This window comes from Antrostomus carolinensis, unplaced genomic scaffold, assembly GCF_000700745.2.
Source record: "Antrostomus carolinensis isolate BGI_N321 unplaced genomic scaffold, ASM70074v2 scaffold1395, whole genome shotgun sequence".
In the NCBI taxonomy this organism is placed as follows: Eukaryota; Metazoa; Chordata; class Aves; order Caprimulgiformes; family Caprimulgidae; genus Antrostomus; species Antrostomus carolinensis.
Genome location: NW_010316917.1, coordinates 90716 through 104918, shown reverse-complemented (window position 1 = coordinate 104918; position 14203 = coordinate 90716).

The following is a 14203-nucleotide window of genomic DNA, read 5'->3' as shown; positions in this document are numbered from 1 at the left end:
CTATGAGTACCCTGCTTAAATCCATTTGGCAGAATCCTGACCCCCTCCAGGCAGGTGACCCCATCAGCATCTGCATAACAGATGAAAGAAAGCAAGATCTTGACCAAACACGAGGAGACTTTAGTCGTTTGCTACTTTTGCAGCCGTATATACAGCGGGAACCAATTAAACTATGTTTCTAGCAGCTGAATGCACAGAGAGACAGTTGGTTTTGTTCTCGCCTATGCTCTGATCTGTCAGCATCCTTCTGCACTGTTATGCATGGATAGAGTAATAACCATGCTAGGGCCCTGCCAATATGAACTGTCTTCCAACTGTGCCCTACTGAGATATGAACTTGCCCTCATTGCTTGTTTCATACTTTTACTGCCCTGTGGGTCAGGCATCCCAATGAGTGAATCTCTCTGGCTCTGTTGTAGAGGCCCTGAAATGTGTTGCCAATGACAGAAGTACAAAGCTTGACCTTAGCCTTTCATTGTCAGCAGGATTCAGGCAGTCTGTGTGAATGTTAGGAAGTCTTTGGCACTCACCATTACTAAGTTACAGGGAAAAAAACAGATGCATTTTTTGAGTAGGTGAAATTTTCCTTGGGGAACCCATGAATTGTTTTCCAGCTGTGTCTGGGCTTATCTAGAATAGCTTCATGTACCTGCTGGGGGACATGTGTTAAGCTATAAATGTCCTACTGTGCCCTTCATGACACATTTTATGTTTAAACAGAGGCAAAATTTAGCAAGCAACTCCTCACTGCCTCATCCTCTGCTTACTTACAGTGGTTATGTTTAGTATGCTCACATCTATCGAGACATCTCCAGAGGCCTATACTCTTTCTGATTTACACATCTGTTAATGTAGCTAAGCTAATATGAAGTGGGAGCCTTATCTAAAATAGTACTGTAAATACAAGCTAGAGTTGGTCTAACATAATATATTAACATTTACATATAGTATCACTGTATTTTAATAAAAAGCACTTTAAGAATGCTGCTTCATCAGTCTTGAGAGTCAATTTTTCAAGTACCAACCTTGATTTTTGCATGATCTGTCAAGATAGAATTCAGATTACATACATATCAACATTTTTTTTCTCACTTTGACATAAAAAATATCATCTGTAGCTGTATGTATTTTTATCGACAGAGCATGAATATTCAAATAAGAGTAGAATAAATTATGATCTCTAGAATCAGATATCAGTGAGTGAAAATGGCTGCCTCACTTCAGACTGAAAAAGTTTCTAATTCTGCTTCCCACTGATCACTTGAAAAGCCTTATGTTAATGTATGACCATATTGAAAAAAATGTGCTGTGGAGTCTGCTGGACTACATGTCTATTATCCAGTTGTCTGTGATTGTAGGAAACAGGACGTGATGACCTTGTAGTTCTATGCTCTCATGAATGCACGTGACACAGAATCCAACTGACCTCCCTACAGGCTCTGGTGACATGTGGGAGTGCAGCAAATTAAAATGGAAGCAGATGGCAGAAAAGTCCCCTCTGTGTTTCCCCTTGTCTTTTCTTTCAGAGATGTTGCCTTAAGTCTTTGATCCAAACAGCCTGCTGAGGAAATATGTCTCTGAGCTATGATGAAACAACACTAGGAATGCTGTGTTCAATTCTGAGTACTCAATACTAAGTGGTTACACAGTGATGGGAAGAGATAGGCAACCTTCCTTTTTCCTTTGAGCACTCATTAGTCATGGTCTCTTGGGATTCTTTAGCTCTTTCAGGAGTAAACTTAATTCACGAAGAAGCTAGGGGGAGCTGGGCAGTTTGGTGCCAGACTGGAGGGCAACGCCTCTGAGAAATGGGAAATACTCTTTGACTTCCATTAGAAATTCTCCATTGTTAATTTTGGGCTTGCTTCTGCTGGCTGGCCACTACCACTAACTGTTTGCATGACCTGGGGTATGTGCTTTCTATCTATTTACCTACCTACCTACCTACTTACCTACCTACCTACCTGTTTGTTTGTTTCTTTGCTTGCAATGGAACAGCCCAGGCTGCATGGATGTCTAAGCTTTATTTTCTGGGTTTCCTGTTTAGATTGTGTGACCCTAAGTCCATGAGCTCTCTAGCTCCCTATATTTGTTGTGTTTGGATTTTTAAAACTGAAGTTCTCACTTCATTTTGGAGGCTTGTTTCTAGGGCCAATTTTGACATTTGATGTGGATCATACGCACTGCACCTTGTATTGCTAATAGGGTGGGGAATCCTGGGCCCTGTAGCCACAGTGAAGCTCCCTGAGAAATTCACTCATGGGTGTCTCAAAAGCAGTTTTCCCAGTTCTGTGATACTTACAAGCAGTCTAAAAAGTCTCCGTGTAGAATGAGATGCCATGCTGGGTTTGTTTAGTATCTCTGGACTTCAGTTATGTTGAGTGTCCCATGACGCTGTGGGGTCACAGCAAATGTTGTACTACTCCTAGGCAAAGGCACCCAGACTTTATTCAGCAGTGGTTGTACATGGTTCTTAAAACACCAAGCTCACTTTTATATATTCACTGAGCAGAGACATAGTAATCACTGCATTATATTAGCGTCTGTATATCTGACACACCCAGTGATTTGTTTGCAGACTTTCCCACACCCTCAGAGTTGTCACTTCTTAGTTTGGGTCATTTTTACCATGGCTGTGTCAGATGTCATTTTCCCTCCAGATATTTTTGGGTGTAGCTGGTTGCAGCAGGGAGTGAGGACAACAGAAGTTTGCCTTTTGCAGCTCACCTGAGTTGCGTCATTAGAGAACATTAAAACATTCAGGCAGTTGACTAGGTGGTCTTGTAGGTACCTTCCAGCAGAACTTTTCTTTTCCTTTCTTTTCTTTTCTTTTCTTTTTTCTCTTCTCTTCTCTTCTCTTCTCCTCTCCTCTCCTCTCCTCTCCTCTCCTCTCCTCTCCTCTCCTCTCCTCTCCTCTCCTCTCCTCTCCTCTCCTCTCCTCTCCTCTCCTCTCCTCTCCTCTCCTCTCCTCTCCTCTCCTCTCCTCTCCTCTCCTCTCCTCTCCTCTCCTCTCCTCTCCTCTCCTCTCCTCTCCTCTCCTCTCCTCTCCTCTCCTCTCCTCTCCTCTCCTCTCCTCTCCTCTCCTCTCCTCTCCTCTCCTCTCCTCTCCTCTCCTCTCCTCTCCTCTCCTCTCCTCTCCTCTCCTCTCCTCTCCTCTCCTCTCCTCTCCTCTCCTCTCCCCTCCTCTCCTCTCCTCTCCTTTTTTTCCTATTTCTGTTTCTGTTATTTCTATTTCTATTTCCATTCCATTTCTGTTTATGTTTATGTTTGGTTTTTTGTTTGGTTTGGTTTGCCTTTTTTTTTTTTTTTTACTATGTACCTTCTATCCATATGGTTACAGTTGTTCTTTCTTTTCACACTCATTTCTTTACCTAACAAAGGAACGTGATAGTCCTAAGAATCTAAAATGGGCCTAACTAGATCTCACCATACTGAACCACAAGGCCAGCACAGGCATTTCATTTTCTTATTGCCATTTGGTATCAGTAGGATGATTTTTTAATGCTTCTGTTTCATTGAGCCTGATGTTTTGAAAAGTTTGTGCAGTTCTGTTTATTAGTATTTTATGATTTTTTTTTTACCTTGCTTGAACTGTGTCAGCTATTGGAGGTCCTCTGCTGTAAAATGTGTCAGAGCTGCCTCAGTGGCCCCTGGTCCTGCCTGCTTTGCTAATCGTGCTGAGCCAAGTAGTATCTACTGGATATGCAAGCATGGAAGCTATGCTGCTGCTTTAGCCAATAATTATAGATTGCAGACTTCACAGGTTCCAAAAGCTAAGCAACCTCAACATTGCTTAATACTTGGATAGGATACTGAAGTCTATATGAAGCAGTGCTGATCATTGAGAGGCAGGTATAAATTTTGATTTGGGTCAAGACCGAAATCTGAGGAATTTGATGTAGAGGATATCAGAGTTTCTTGCCTGTGTTCAACAGTGCTTTTGGGTCCTAAACTAGTCATCTTTGAAGAAAGGCTTCAAGAGTTTAGACTATTAGGAAACGTAACTTACAGAATAAAGTAATAATTTTGGTCAGTACTTTACCTGGTTCAGTAAAATGTATAGTTCTCAGATACTTATAATTAGGAGCATTAAGAATGGGATACAGTCTAATATAGTTGTCTTTGATTTATAGTTTCTCTTCGTCTTCTGACTGCTTGTTTCTGACTCTCCACAGACCCTTAATAAACTGTCCTCTTCCAAAAATGTTAATATAGATGGTTCCTTGACCTCCACCCCTCTGTGTCTGGGAGTTGTGTTACACTGGACCAATTACAGGACCACATTTACAAAAATATTTGTTAGCTGTGGATGCTTCATTTTTTGTCTTCAAAATTTATATAATTTGTGATGTGACTCAAATCACCTCAGCTCTGGCACTTTGGCTTTGACCTGTAGGGCTTGATTTTTTTTCAGAACTGTTGAGCATGCACATCACCAGTTAACTTCAAAAGGAGTTATGGGTGCAGAGGCATTCAGTGGCTTGCCCAAGGTCACAGTGATGGTCAGGATCAGATCTCCACAGAGCAGTTTCTGGCTCCAAGTAAATAAACACATATGACAAACTGGTAGAAAATTCTGAGCTCTGCAGGGATCCTGTGTAGCTGCACCTCCAGAAATGTATCATCTTGTCTTTCTTAATAAGATTTAAACAGCTACATTTTCATAATAATAACAGCTATTGCCACCTGTGCAGCTACAGTAACTACCAGCGAGTAGGAACTATTGTCCACTACTGAAGTAATCTCTTCCATTGTAGTTATTGTTTTTAAAATATCACAGCTTGGAGATTGTTTGGAATGTCCCTTCTATGGTGGCTTGGCACTCACCTACCTGGTTGCAGAGTATGAGACAGTACATCTTGCTTTTCTTTCCTGAGGACTTACCATGACTATCTGTGCCAAAGAGGTGGGTGAACAGTGCAGAAAGCCCTGCTTTTTCATATACACTGCAGTAAATTTAAAGTTGCCTGGAAAACTCAACAGCTATAGAAAGCAGTGTGTTGGAGTGGTGCCACAGCCTCATCCTTCCTTTTAGTGTCAGCTGAATTGGCTAGGGAATTCTGGCTGCACCTTTTCACAAAAACAGTGATTTCCCTGAGCTCTCATTAGCACACTCCACTGATCAGGGTGCACCATGCTGTGCAAAACCTCCACATACTTCAGGAATAATGTAATCTAGGTTTTTGTCTGAGTTCTAAGCATGATTTGACTAATAGCGATTTAGAGCTGAAATAGAAGCAAGGCTGGAGAAGTGGGCTAAACATTCTTCTCATTTAGCTGAGTTGTCTAAACAGTGGCGACTAAGATGAGCTTATACAGAGCCTTCTAACACTGACTCTGAGTCAGGCATTATTATCCCTCTTTTCGAGAGTACAGAGTCAGAAACATGAATTGGCTTGCCCGTGCCCACACACAAATGCACAGCTAGTGTCAGCATTACAACCTGGTTACTCAGAAGCACACAGATGTGCAACAAGTACTGCACATTTTCCCACCCCTACTTGCTGTAAAGACTTCTTGCAAGGGATCAAGTGCATATTCTCTGCTCTCTTGCTGTCTTCCATGAGTATGACTGTTCTCTTTTGGTGTAATTTTCTTTTTGATATGAAGGTATTAATGAGTAAAGTAATGCTTTTCAGTGTGTACAGTTTCATGATCACTGTAAAAATATGGTTCCTTAAGTGTGAAAAAGTTTGTTCCTGTATAGCTTCCTGTTGTTGGCTCTTCTGGGTAAACCAGTACACACCAGTGGGAAGTGAGAGAGGACACATGAGGATTTCCAAAAGTGGCTGAAGGAAATTTTCCTGGCCCTAGCAAAGCACAACAATGAAAGTAAGAGGACAATCAATTTAAATGAAACCAATAAGTTCTAAAAGGTTTAGAAAACTTCAGGTTGATGCTGAGGTTGAGACTCAGGTTTCCTGTCTATTGATAATTTATGAATGCCTTTGCCTCTCCCTAGATGTTGGGCATAACTGTTTGTGTCAACTTCCCTACAGCCCAGAGCAGAATCTGCAGGCCCTTTCCCTTAAAGCCTTTGGAATTTACATAACCCTGCAATTGTAGCAATGCAAAATGTGGCTCTGGTTACAATAACAAGGGTTTAGGGAACGCAGGGAGAGATTGTAGCGGCAAAGGCATAAAAGCAAAACAAAACAAAACCCTACATGCTGTTTTAATTTTCAGCAGCCACGTGAGAACAGTCCAGCAGTTCCTGGCTATAAATAAATCTCTGCCGTCATAGGAAGGCAAAAAACAAAAGAGTTCACATTCCTTCCAAATTTTCTTAAGGTTATAAAAAATAAAGGAAAGGTAAATATTTCAAAAGCAGAGTGTGACTTTGCTGAGGAATGTCAAATTATTACTCAAGGGGGTTGATATTTGCATCAAGTGAAGAAATTTGGCATTAAACCTCTGTTTCCCTGCTCCGTCTCCACCACCTCTTTTGAGAAAACCACTTAGGACTGCATATGGATAATGTGCCAGGCAATGCTTCTTGAAGCCCCAGGGGTTCACTGCCCTAGTGTCAGCTGAGGCAGGAGCTTCCTTTGAGATGAATGAGGACTACACAGAAGCATGCCTGTTGCTTCTTGTCAGATGTTACATCCTAGTTCTATTATATGTTGTGTTAGGAAGATGGGGGCTAGATGTCAGGATTTTTCCACTTTCCCGGTAACTTGGGGTTAGGACTGTAACTTGCTTCTTTGAAGAGATGCAGAGGTAATGGGAATGCTCTTCATGCCTTTTCTCCAGGTTTGAGCTTTCATTTATCAAACACAACTTGAAGGACAGGCTGGATAGAAGGCTGTGTAAGGTGTCAAACATATGGGGTAGAATTGTGAGGAGTTTCATTGCACTGGCTCTCCTACAGAATAAAACGCTAAACCCATCACTTGCACGTAAGTGGTGAAATAAAGAGTATCTAAGTCTACAGCACATCTGCTTTCCAGAAACCATACCAATAGCAAAAGCTGAAAGAGGAAGCTTTCTGGAATATTACTTGTATTCCTGGAACAGCTTTGGGGAGTGGATTTGGCATCTAAAGACAAATTCTTTGCTGTAGCAAATGGGAAGGGAATAGTGACAAAGTTCTACTGGCACTGAAGCTGAAGAAAATGGAGGACTAACTTAATTATATGGATGTGGCAAAAAAACCCCCATTCTTAATTTAAGGTTTTTATATTCTTATGACTGGTCTTGTATGTGGAAAAATGTTGAAGTTAGTGAAGAATACTCAAAGAGTCAGTCCTTGAATGAAAAACTAGATTTAATGAGGCCAGAAGATCAAGTCCATAGCAATAGTTTTTTTTCTGAACTGTTTTCCTTTTTTCTAATCCCAAAATATAAGTGTTGTGAAATAGGTTTATCCTGCAAAATTTTGGGCATTGTTAAGTTTGGAAGTGTCGAAAGGTTATCTACCCTCCCTGGTTCTATCATGCACTGCTTTTATGCAAGACTCAGATCCCAGGTCTCCAGAACTCCTGGTATGTGGGAGGTTTGGACATTTCTGGGAGTCACCTTTCTGATCAGATCTGACTTCATCTCATTTGTGAACAAACCTTGCTGTACCTATTGCCTAACCTGAACTGAGCTGAGCAGTATCAGTATCTTCTCCCTCTGCCATCAGCAAGATGGGATGCTGTGGCACTTACAGTGCTGGGAGCAACAGAGGATTCTGAGTTCAAGAACAAACAGACAGAAGCTGGTGCAAATGTTTTAATAAGAAAGGAAAGCCAAGTGAGAGAAACACAGAAAATGTAGTACAATAGTACTACTGTGTACCAGCAAATAGTGTATATTCCTATCTGCACAACAAGGCCTACCTGAAGGCAGCAAAAAGGATTCATTATTGGCTCTATTTGACTCACTGGGAAATTAGGCAAGAGAAGGAACTAGGCTGCAATGTGAAAAGGCCAGGCACTAGGTTTCCTTACTTTTGAGGAGTACAGTCAACATGAATGTGTGTGCAGTTGATAAAAGACGTTGTGCAATGCAGTACCATTGTTTTTACTACTCTGTTTTACTGCACGGTTTTCCCTTTCAGTGTCACTTCTAGAGTCATAACTTCTCAAATTCACTACACAATTCAGCTCAAAACAGACAAATAGTAACACCAAGGCAAACTCTTCCTGCCCTTTCAAAAAATTATCCCCATGCAATTTTTTCAGCAGCATCAAAGAGATAAGGGGAGAAGTGGATAGAGAATCTTGACATCAGGCTACCTCCCCTTGCATTAAATCTAACCTCCTCCTTCAGATTTTCAGTCTCAAATGTCTCATTATAGATTGAGTGGCTTAAGAAAAAAGAAAATTTATGTATTTTTCCAGCTATCCAGATTAATTAGTAGAAATACCAGTGGCTGTACCACTGGCTGATAATGCAAACAGAGTATTTTGATTCTCTCTGTTAAAATGAGGAATGGGTTTTGTAGACCTATGAGACAAAGAGAGTGCATCAATGAATGAACACAGCTGTAAGGTGCTATAATTTTTTTTTTTTATTTCTGTGTGTTTTGGATGACCACATTATTCATAAGTGGTTGAGCCATGAGTGAGTGACTCAGCTCATCCAAGTAAAAAAGCCACATGCTTACTTGGTATCTTCAAAGGTTCTTATTTCTGCCACTTTACTTTGTTGATTCATGTATTTATTAATTTTTGCCTTGCTTTTTCTTCTTTTAGAGGACATCAGCTGTTGTGGAAACACTGTCATTAGTCAGGACAGGGTTTAGTTACATGACCACTATTGACATGACTAAAATGTGCACAGAAGGCTTTTGAAAAATGTATGAGGGTCACTTCATTGCCTAGTGAGATGCTGTGGCACGACAGATGCAGATGCAAATGCAGTATCGAACAGCTAGTGCTCCATACCAAAAGTAGTGCTATAGAAATAAGCAAGCCTGCTTGATAAGTAAAATTATTGTTATTACATGTGACTAAACAAAGATTTGGTCACCTGTTCGAATCCAGTTTCAGATGATCAAAATGAAAAATTGTTACAATTACAAGTGTCATAGGATAAGCTATCTTATGTGTAGACTCAGGGATGAGAAGATGTAACGCCATGTGAATTGCATGAGTAAGGATAGGTCTTCAGAGAATATAAGGACAGACTGAATCATGAGGTGGTAACATACAGAATGAATAGAGGTAGCCTTTAGCAGAGAGCCCTAGGGTAACCAGGACCGTGTGAGAGTTTCTCTCCATTAAGGAGATGGAAAGGTTTAGTTGAAACTTCTTTCTAGGAAGGTAAAGCTCTAAGTCTTAAAATGTGGCCTAATGTGTAGTCCCAGGCAGCAAGACTGGAAACTGGGAAAGAAATATCAACGCCAGCAAACTGGGAAGGAACTGCGATTTGCAGAGAAACTGATTGATTTAAGTTGACTCTGAACTGTGGTGTTTCTTTGAATGGGCACGAGGCCTCCCAGAATGGGATATCTTTGCGAGTGTTCCCTGGAAAGCATAGGAAAGACAAACTGCAGCAGAGGAAGAGCCTGATGTTACTGTCAAATGGTTCTCCAGTGTATGATAGCATCTGCTTGACACTACTTCATCACAGGGATGGACTATGAACCAGTTTAGAGCTTGTGGGTCAGGATTAGTGGGCAATACATCAAGAGCAATGCTTTGGTGGTTGTCTGTTATAGATCGCCTGATCAGAAGAATGAGTAAAGGAGACCTTCTTCAGGCAACTGGAAAAGCCTCATGACCACCTCAGTATCTGCTGTAAGGGCATCACAGCAAGGCACAAGAAATCCAGGTGGTTTCTGGAATGATGAGTTCCTAACACAGATAATGAAAAAGCTGAAGAGATGAGTTACTCTACTGGACCTGGTATTTACAAACGAGTAAGAATGGGTTGATGATGTGAAAGTCGAGGGTATCTTTGGCTGCAGTGACCATGGGATTGTAGAGTTCAGGATCCTGAGAGGAGGGAGCAAAACAAAAAGCAGGGTCACAACCTTGGACTTCAGGAGAGTAGACTATGGCCTGTTCAGAGACCTGCTTGAAAGAATCCCACAATACATGGCACTGGAGAGAAGAGAGGTCCATGAGAGGCAATTGATTTTCAAGGATCACCTGCTCCAAGCTCAAGAACGGTTCATCCTGATGAGTAAAAAATGAAACAAAGGTGTCAGGAGGCCTGTGCAGATAAGCAAGGAGCTCCTGACTAAACTCAAACATAAAAAGGAAATTTACAAGAAGTGGGAGTAGGGTCAGGTGACCTGGAAGGAATATAAGGACACTATCTGAATGTGTGGGGATGGGATAAGGAAAAGTAAGGCCTACCTGGAGTTGACTCTGCTAAGGGACATGAAGTGCAACAAAAAGGGTGTCTAAAGGGAGATCAGCTGCAAAAGAAAGATGATGGAAAAAGTAGACCCACTGCTGAATGGTCTAGGGGGCCTGGTGTCAAAGGGCACAGAAAAGGATGAGAATTTCAAGTCTTCTTCACTTGTGATCTTTTCTGGAAGTACTCACCTTCAGAAATCCCAGGCCTCTGAGACCAGCGGCAAAGTATGGAGCAAGAAAGACTTACCCTTTATGGATGAGGGTTTGATTAGGGAATATTTAAATAAACTGAACAAATAAACAAGTCAGTCCCTGGAACCTGATGGGATATACCCACAAATGCTGAGGGAGCTGTCTAATGTCATTGTGAAGCCACTTTTGATTAGCTTTGGAAGGCCATGGCCACTGAGGGGGGTTCCTGAGGACTGGAAGAAAACAACTGTCACTTTTATCTTCAAGAGGGACAGGAAAAAGGATCTGGAACACTACAGAGTGGACAGCCTCATCTCACATCTATAAGGAGAAATCATGCCTGACTATCCTAATAGCCTTCTATGATGAGACAACTGGCTGGGTAGCTATGGGGAGAGCTGTAGGTGCTGTTTATACTTTAGTAAGGCTTTTGACACTTTCATGCAATGTCCTCATTGACAAACTGGTGAAGTGTGAGCTAGATAAGTGAACAGTGACATGGCTTAGTAGCTGGCTGAGCTGCTGAGCTGAAAAGGTTGTAGTCGGCAGCAAACAGATCACGTGTGAACCACACAAATGGTGTATCCCAGATTCAGTGCTGGGATCCGAAACTGTTTAACATCTTCATTAATGGCCTGGATGATGGCACCAAGCGCACCCTCAGCAAGTTTGCAGATAACATAAAAATGGGAAGGCCAGAGTCATAGACCAGATGGTCATGCTGCTGTTTGGAGGCACCTCAGTAGGGATCTTATAAAATTCAACAGAAGGAAATGCTAAGTCTTGTTTCTAGGGAGGAATAACCACATGCACCAGTACAGGCTGGGGCCAACCAGCTGGAACGCAGCTTTGTGAAAAAAGACCTGACGTCCTGGTAGACCACAAGTGGGACATGGCTCTGAAATGTACCCCTGAGGCAAAGAAGGCCAAGAGCCTCTGAACTGTACTAGGAAAAGCATTGCAAGCAAATAAAGAAAAGTGATCCTTCCTCTGTGCTCAGCATTGGTGGGACACATCTGGAGTGCTGTGTCCTGTTCTGGGGTTCCCCAGTACAAGAGAGAGATGGACATTTTGGAGACAGTTCAACCTTTAAAGGATCACAAAGATGGTTAAAGAGCTGGCACATCTGACGTGAGGAGAGACTGAAAGACCTGGGACTGTTTATTCTGGAGAAGAGAAGGCATGAAGGGATCTTTTCAGTATTTATAGATAAATACCTGATGGTGAGAGGAGTAAAGAAAACGGAGCCAGATGATTCTCAGTGGTGCCCAGAAGTGGGAGAGAGTTTATGGGCACAAACTGAAATACAGGAAATTCCATTTAAACATAAGAAAAAACTTTTTTAGTGTGAGCATGATCAAATACTGGAACAGGTTGCTTAGAGAGGTTGTGGAGGCTTTACGTATAGAGATACTCGAAACCTTACCAGGCAGGGCCCCAGGCAACTCCTTTGAGCAGCGGGTTTGGAGCAAATGACTGCCAGAGGTCTCTTCCAACCTCAACTGCTCTGTGCTCTGTGATACCTTAATCTGTTTTTTTTTTTCTTATAACTGAGTCAAAACAGCTCAAGAATTGTAAACACAACTGGCACTTTCTATTTTGGGCCAAGTACTGTGCTATCCCACACCATCTTAAAATAAATTATGCCAGGAGAAAAATCAGGAATTGTGGTAAAAGGTTTTTGGGGAGTGATAGAATTGCTTCTTGTGATATATATGTTTTTTGAGGCTGGCTAGAGGACTTCACTCTAATGTTTCTAATGTGATATCACTAGTATCAAATCCTTACAGAGAAGAAAAAAAAAAAAGAGGCAGTGTTGATAGACCTGTGTTAAAGTTGGTATTGTTACTTCAGTGGAAAATTAGGTTAATGAAGGGAAAACAAGGCCCTGTGTTTCTATTATCCCCAAAAGACTACAGTTTCTATGAATAATCTTAAGGCACTCATGGAGGAATTGACAATTTTACTGATGTTTCTCTTAAAACAGCTTAGTTAAATGCCATGGGAAGCAAACAAGGAAAAGGTCGCTTTAATGGTATTTCCTAAAATGACAGTACAGCAACATTTGTGGAATGTCCTGAAGCACAATCATTTGGCTTTAATAAAAAATAACAAAAAAAATCCAACTACAAGAAAATTAGCTGAATGATAAAAGTAAATAAGTCCTAACAGATTTCCTCCTAAATCCTTGAAGTCATCTCTCTAGAGCAGCTGATACAAAGAAGCTAAAGCCATTAGTTTTGTATCAGCTGAAAACCATATTTGCGTATGTTAATCATACTCTGGGCAGACAGATTTGTTTCTTTTTCTCTATCGGTGATAATTTATAATCCCTATACTCAAAGTGTAGAGTAACCAATCAACAATTTGTCTACAATGCATATGCAACCAGTGTTGAAGATATAATGGTAGATGTGAGATACCCTTACTGGGTTTGATTCTAGAGTGTATTAAGAGCACTGTTGACTGCTTCAGTAAAGAAGTTTTTAAGTGTTCTTGCCTTTACATGCCCGAATAATACCTACTGCCTGCACCTTCTCTTGCTAGTATCCAGCATGTGCTTCAAATCATTCTGGTTTAAGACAAAGTAATTTCATCAAAACACTGGAAGACTAGCCCTGTACAGAAGTTAACAGAGACCATACAGGAACCTCTGTACATATTTGTTCTGCAATTCCTTTTGAAAGTGATAAAACATTGGAGATGCCTTTTATATTGATAGAAAGCTAAAAGGAACTATTTATTTGCAATTGTTTCTCCAGAAGACCATCTCTACAGTCAAAACAGCTGTACTAACTCTTCTGAAGGTGGTCTCTTCCTACACAATGAGGACCTGAACTGAACAGAGACCTACACAGAGAGAGAAGAACAAATTGAAACTACACAGATCATCCAGGTTAGTTCTGATTTGCTTGTGGGGAATGGGAGAGGAACAGAACACTAGGGAATAGGATTTTAGTTATCACTCTTGTCTCTTAAAATTGTGTGATGTTACTTACTTTCACCAGGCAAGAGGAATCTTCCAAGTATTGCAAGGTGGTTTGCAACTTTAGAGCAAGGTCATAGCAAACAGGGCCTCGCTGTCCCCAATTACAGACAAACCAGGTGTGTTTAGAAGCAACATATGTCCTAATGGCATAAAAATTGTAACCTCCTACCCCATCTGTTCTCTTTACCCTGTCACCATTTCAACAGAACGGAACTTGTATCCAGGCTGTGCTACAAGTGTTAGTCACACTCTTAGTCTGAGACCCAGCTTATTAACTGGGTTTTGATTACAATCATAGCCTAAACTGGAGGCATTTCTTGTAAGTTAGTAAATACACTTATTGGAAATGATTTATTGTAATTAAGGTTGTGATCAGTGGTGCAGAATCTAGTTGGAGGCCTGTAACTAGTGGTGTTCTCCAGGGGTTGGTACTGGATCCAGTCTTGTTTAACATCTTCATCAATGACCTGGATGTAGGGGTAGCATCCACCCTCAGCAAGTTTGCTGATGATACAAAGCTGGGAGAAGTGGCTAACACACCAGAAGGCTGTGCTGCCATTCAACGAGACCTGGGCACACTGCAGAGTTCGGCAGAAAGGAACCTGATGAGGTCAACAAGAGCAAGTGCAGAGTCCACCTGGGGAGGAATAACCACATGCATCAGTACAGGTTGGGGGCTGACCTGCTGGAGAGGAGCTCTGAGGAAAAGGACCTGGGTGTCCTGGTG